General features: G+C 49.6%; 1 long non-coding RNA gene across 1 annotated transcript; it reads left to right on the top strand.

The window, feature by feature from the left end:
* The first annotated feature begins 4,357 nt into the window (after positions 1-4,357).
* Positions 4,358-6,583, top strand: LOC112902885. The gene is made up of 2 exons (XR_003230689.1): positions 4,358-4,772; positions 6,184-6,583. It is a non-coding gene; the product is annotated as an uncharacterized LOC112902885 (long non-coding RNA).
* Positions 6,584-6,741: the final 158 nt, after the last annotated feature.

Below are 6,741 nucleotides of genomic sequence, written 5' to 3'. Positions count from 1 at the left end.
TAAAGCAAGTGCGAGTACACTTATGGTTGGTACTCAGCAAGTGGAGTAAATTATATGATATGCAAGGCTATGATCAAGGAAAAGCTGATATGGTTTGACCGCGATAAGCATTTTTAGTTGATCAAGTTTTAATTAAGCAAGCATTAGCTAAGTGTAAGTGTATACCAGCCCTTAACCAAACTATCTAAGGTGAATCAATCCACAACACAAATAAATAAATGAATAAACGAGAACCATCAATTTAGATCATCTTTAAGTTTAATTATCATGTGAGTGTCCAAACCGCTCTTAACCGTGAGCACGGCTGATATATCAGTTTTTAGTCTATAGAGGTTGTACACTTTACCCACAATGCATGCCTTGATGCCCGGGTTTGCAAGGCCCTTAAACACTTCCAAGGTGAGTGGCAGGGATTTACTACGAGGCCTTTACAAAGATTCCCTAACTTGCGATGGTTTGCTAAGGTTTCAGGCCGCAGTGGTCATAACCCTCCCTAATAAGGAAGACGCCTTACCCAGGATCATATCTACACCTCAAGAGGACCGAGCTATACCCCATCAACGCACTCCCCTCTTGCCCTTTCGGTAAGACCTTCACAAGTTAAAGTTTCTAATTAATTTGCCAAGACCAGAGCCATGTAGTATTGTGGTTGCACTATTTTCCTGGGTGGTTCTCCATGTTCCAGTTAATTCAATAATCTTATTTATCACCAATCAAATATTCCAGAACATGAGTAAACCAGTATATCATAATATCCAAATTATCCAACCAACATCTAAGTAAAAGCAACTAGCGTAACTACAACATAAATATAAATAACCCAGGTTTAATCAAGGAAGTTCAAATGAAACTAGACATATCCTTAACTTGGGATCCATCATATTCTAGACACATGCATGCATATAAAGTAAAAGTGTATAAGTGTAATGTTATTAGGACTGAAATATGATCAAGGACCACTTGCCTTCGTTAGTAAACTGCTGCTACTCAGGAACTTCTTCAAAGTTCGGATCTTGCGGACCCTCGAACTGCGTACCGTCTATCGTAGCACACAAATACATACAAGCAAATAAATACAATAAATAAGAAATAGTACACCAATCAATATAAACAAAACAAAATAATGTAATAAAGCTACTGCATATGTCCTAAGGATCGTGTGAGCGCAAGAATCGATGAAAACGGAGTTAAAAAGGAGAAATTAGGGCTAAAACATGATTCCAGGTGTTTATTTGTGAAAGATTTGAAACTACAAGGGCTCTAACAGAAGAAACCGAGGGTTAGATCATAATTAAACCGTAGACCTAGGGGTTAGATTGTAAAACAGAAGGGTCTAGGACTGCGGGTTCTATATTTGAATAAGTCAGGTGCCTAACCAAAAGAAAAAGGATCTATTCGTGAATACTGTTGAACTAACATGGGTTGCGGGTTGATTTCTAGAAAACATAAGGGCTAAACTGCAAAAAGGCCATGGGTTGACCGGTATTAGATCTATTTGACTCGGGTTGAAATGGATCTGGACTGTCGGATCTGGATCTAAGGGCGGGGATGCGGGGGACGGCGCAGAGCAGCGGCGGGGGAACGCCGGCGGCGACTCAGGCGGCGGCGCGCGGTGGAGCTTCATCGGAGAAGCGCGATATCGCGATTCCGGCCTCGGTTTTGGCTCGGGTCTGGTCCAGCAGGTAGCGCGTGGGATGGGGAACCCAATTGAGGGGTTAAGAGGGAGCGTTGGGGGCCGTAGGCGGCGGCCGCCGGCGAGCGGCGGCCCGGTTTCCTCGGTGAGGTTGTGCGGGCACGGGGGAAGCGAGAGAGAGCGAAAAGAGCAGCGGTCGAGCATCCTCACCACCCCGTGAAGCTTCTGGGGCACTCATTCGTCGGCGGGGAGCAACGGATCGGCGGCACGCCGAGTTCCCGAGGTGCAGCAATGGCGGCGGCGGAGCGAGCGCTTGGATGCTAGGGTTTAGGGCTGCGGAGGCGGCGGCTGTGGGTTGGGGCGGCTAGGGCTCAGGTCCGCACCTTAAATAGGGGCGACAACGGCTTCTGGGCGTGCGGGCCCGAGGCGGAGTGCGGCGGGGATGGCGCGGGGGCGAGCTGGACTCGGGTTCGAGTCCGGGTCCGACGCGGGGGAGAACAAAGGGCCTGACAGGCGGGCCCCACCTGTCAGCGCTAGAAAGAGAAGGAAAGAGGGGGCGTGCGGCGGTTTGGGCTGGGATTTCGTTGGCCACGCTCAGTAGAAGGGGAAGAGGGAGGAAGGCCGCTCAGGCCGGGCCATGCGGGGGAGGAAAAGAAAACGAAGGGGAGGCCATGGGTCGGGCCGCAAAGAGAGAAAAGGAAGAGAAAAGAAGAAATGGAGATGGGCCGGCCCAATAGGGAATGGGAGGGGGAGAGAAAAAGGAGTGCAAATCTAAATGCTTTTGAATTTGAATTTAAAATTTAAATTCAAATGGAACACAACCAATAAAACAATGCAAAGGGCATGAAATGCACAAAACCTATGTTTCCTTATATTTTTTTGTAGATAATTAAAACACTATTAAGTGGAGATAAATGTCCTAAATTCAAAGGAATTTAAATGAAACCCTATGAATTTAAATGAAAACCTAACAAAGTTTATTTTAAACTTCTAGTTTGAAAATTAGGGTGTTACATATAGAGATATCCCTAATATACTCTAATATTCCCTCACAGTCACAGCGTGAGTACTGTAGAGGTTGAGACTGGAGAAGAAGATAAATGTAGAAACCAACGTACTGACATCCCCCCATAGACATAACGTCGGTACAGTACGAATGCTGTGACTGGAGAAAACTGGCGAATCCTCATGCAGATGATAGCCCTTTGTGCCGATGTCGAGGTAGCCGAGACGAGGGTGAATAGCCATGGTCGTGGATGGCGTGCGTAGGTTAGTCGTAATTGTCAAAGCAGTTGAGGATACTGAAGTTGAAGTAGCGCTCATGAAGCCGTGGGCGCTGTCAGACCCGGGCACACGGGATAGTTCACGTGGCACACTTCTCCTAGGATACGAGATGGGACATGGCCCACGCCCTACATCTGTTGTAACTACTCATAATGCAGTAGGATTACTCGTACAGTAGTGAAACTAGTCGGATATGGTAAGAAACTATTCGAGAAGTACTCGGGTCGGACTCTCGGGCTTGTACCCGACGAGGTCTTCCATATAAATCTATCCCCCAGACTATATAAGGGCGGACAGGGACCTCCTCGGGGACAATCACCATCAAAGGCAATACAAACCACACAAGACGTACGGTATTACGCTCTCGGCAGCCCAAACCTGTTTAAACCTTGTGTTCCTTTGCACCTTCGAGTTACTAATCTCGGCGACACTCTACCTACAAACTCACCACCTCGAGGGTATCCCACGGTGGGCGTGACGGTAAAACACAGGCACACCATGGTGGGCGCCAGAGGCGGTGGCGCATAAGAGAAAGCGATGTAGATGAAAATGGAGACGTGTCAAGATAGTCGTCGGGGAGGAAGAATGACACCGAGGAGGAGGTCAAGGACACCGTGACGACACGTGCGTCGGGTTTGCCAGACTCGAGAACGCGTCGAGGACGAAGGCACGCACTAATGTTGCCAATACTGGACGTGCAAGGTAGAGGGCACAACCAGACACGCCATTGTCTGAGGGACCAGCAGAGAAGGCCTCCAGGCGGTCGTAGGCGCAGAAGAACCATGGGGCAGAAGATGTCGATGCAGCCTACTTGCCGGAGTAAATGAAGTAGTCGAGGAAGAGACGGCGATGCTAGCGATGAGGTTGTGCTAGACGAAACGAGTCGAAGAGGGGAGGTGGACAGTCGACGGCAGGGCCCGACAATCCGTGGGTAGCGGCAGCGGTGCTCGAACAAGACGGCGCAACGCTCGATTAGCTTGGCGAAGACTGTGTGCATGATGCGCACAATAAAGTAATCCTGGATGCTGTCACAGATGTTGTCGAGGAAGAGACATGGACGTGGTCGAGGATATAGTTGACCGCAATGTAGATGCAATGGCGAGAGGACCAGGGAGGCGGCGCTGAAGAGGTGATGCAGCCGCAACCCTTGTGTCGGTAGAGGTTCACGCGTATTTAGGACAACCGTCCTAAATCCGCACGTACGGCAACCGTGCACTGATCGGCTAATTGCGCACGTGCGGGACAACGGACGATGATGCCGCACGGATCGAAGTGGTGGCAGCGATGTCGGGGACGACTTGCATGGAGACCGTGGGCGGAGGGGCCTGGTAGTGCTACGAGTGGTGCCTCTACACGCACCGCATGCCAGCCCCACACGGGTGTTGTGGGAGAACGACCGGTGATGATGTTGAAGTAGAGGCGTGCGAGGTCGACGGGCGGTGGGCGACTCAAACCCGATAGCGAATCAGGAAAAAACTAAAAAGGATGCGAGCGAGGTGGGAGCGGCGATTGGAAGAGCCAGTCCGCCGGTGGCGGATCCCCGCCAGGGAGAGCCGTGCGGAGGGAGGGCGGAGTCGACCGCTGGGGCACACAGGCCGGACCCGATCCGCCGGCGACGAGGAGCCGGAGAAGAGGTGCGCGGCCCTGCTCGCAACATGGGGCGGCAGATCCTGCCAGGGAAGCAACGGAGGGGAGGGCGGAGCCGCCCGCTGGGGCGCACAGGCCGGACCCGATCCACCAGCGATGAGGAACCGGAGAAGATGGGCGCGGCCCTGCTCGTGGCGTGGGGCGGTGGATCCCGCCGGGGAAGCAACGGAGGGGAGGGCGGAGCCAGCTTGCGGACGACGACACCCGGGTGAGTTCATCACGGTCTGATCTGCCACCGGACTTTGGAGGGCGCTGCCCCCGACGGAGGTCATGGGTGACCACCCTGGGTGCACGCTAGGGGGCCGTCGAGGGGGCGCGCAAGAGGCGGCGCATGAAAAACAGAGGCGCGGCGAGCAGCAGAGAAATAGGGTTTGTGGCCTTAGGATCTAAACCTAAACTCGTGATACCACGTAGGATAATAGAATTGGTGTATAATGGATTGTATTTTATTGAGGTTTAGACCGGTATATATAGGGGTACATGACTTATAGGCAAGTGGTCTCTATTAGAGATATGGTAGGATCCGGATACAATCCTAATCTACCTATTATAGAACCTATTATAGAGATATCCCTAATACACTCTAATAGTAAGTTCAGTTTGCTTGATTGGTATGGTCTTCTGTTTTTGCTATGGTTGTAGTTGATATAGTATTGATGGGATGGAAGGTATGTTCCTGCAATCGACATGATGTAAAATGTAAAACCTACATTTGAGTAAAACAGTGCATAAAGGCAAGCTACGGCCAGCCTGACTGCTTATTTAGACACTAAAAACTGATTACTAACCAACCAGGAATGATGCTTGCGGGAAATGTAGAACCTTGCCAATATTGTATGATCAGAGATTGTTAAGACTGATCAGAGATTGCTTCGTCTTGGCTTATATTCTGAAACATTAGGCTAAACTAAGTTGTGAATGAAACATTGGCATGGCAAAGTAACTGAACCTGACTGATTTTCTATCAATAAGGTTAGTACATTTTGGTATGTTTGGGATCGAGATATATGAACTTATTAAGGCTTGAATTACCTGCACCCGTTGGTTATTGACTTTATAGACCAACTAGTGAATGTAGCTAGCACCGCAATGTGAGAATGTTTCTACTGTGATCATCAAAGTTTTTATATTGTACGGTCATGATAGGGCACGCAACCCACACAGTATGTTGGAACTACTCTGTCTGCCGACGAGATCACTAGAAGAAAGAAAAGAGGGGGACCAACGCGACGGCGTGGAGACCTTCCTGTTGGCCCCAAAAGACCTTCAATTTCGTAGCTTCTAGGTACGGCAAGGATTACCCGGAACTGCTGACACGTTCAGACTTAAGTAGACGCCAGAATCAATCGATTTCTTTTGGTACCTCAACATGATGAAATAATGCAACACCATCGTAACCATGAAGAAAGACTTCGAGCATCTTAATCCCCTAAAATATACTTTTGACATTTATTTAGGCCCTGGGTGACGCGTTTTTAGCTTTAAACTCTTGTAAAATATTTACATGGAAAATTATAGAAGTTGGATTAGAAAATGGTGTTTGGATAACCTGTTTGTTCATTACATTTAACGAGCGGTAACTAAGGATTTTGATTTACACCTGGTTTCACTGGTTACAGCCGGAAAAAGATACACGCCTCCGGAGGCCACAATTTTTTTCAACGGTCATCGGGCTCGAGCGCGTGAGTCGCTGGTCGAAAGCCCAAATTCGCGAAATCCCCAGAGCCGCCGTGGCGTCGCACTCTTCCGCACAGTCGTCCTCCTCCGCCACCCTCTCCCACGCTCTTTCCTCTCAGGCAAGCACTTCCGCTCGAGCTGCGTCCTTTGCCTCGGTCGTCTCATAACTGTTGGCAACAAGCTCTGCCTTCATTTTTGTGATCTAGCTTGTTGGACCTCTGGCTTGAGCAGCGATCTGAAATTCCTTCAGTTTTCTGCTCCAATTTGATGTCCTGACAAATGAATTTTGAGCCGTGGTCTGAGCTCACGCTCGTTTGCCTTCATCCAAGCTTCTCCCAAACTGATCATTGAGTATGATGTGGTCGTCCGTGTCTACGGCTATGCTGAAATTGTTGAGCACAACGAGCAGAATGCGGGTGCGCGGCAGTGCTGCAGCTTCACGAGTAGCAGACGGGACAAGAGCTCATCGCCTCGTGCTGGCAGCGCTCTTCTTGGAGTTA

This window comes from Panicum hallii, chromosome 8 (assembly GCF_002211085.1).
Source record: "Panicum hallii strain FIL2 chromosome 8, PHallii_v3.1, whole genome shotgun sequence".
Classification (NCBI taxonomy): domain Eukaryota; kingdom Viridiplantae; phylum Streptophyta; class Magnoliopsida; order Poales; family Poaceae; genus Panicum; species Panicum hallii.
The sequence above is the reverse complement of the archived record's forward strand: the minus strand, read 5'-3'. Positions and strand labels throughout refer to the sequence as shown.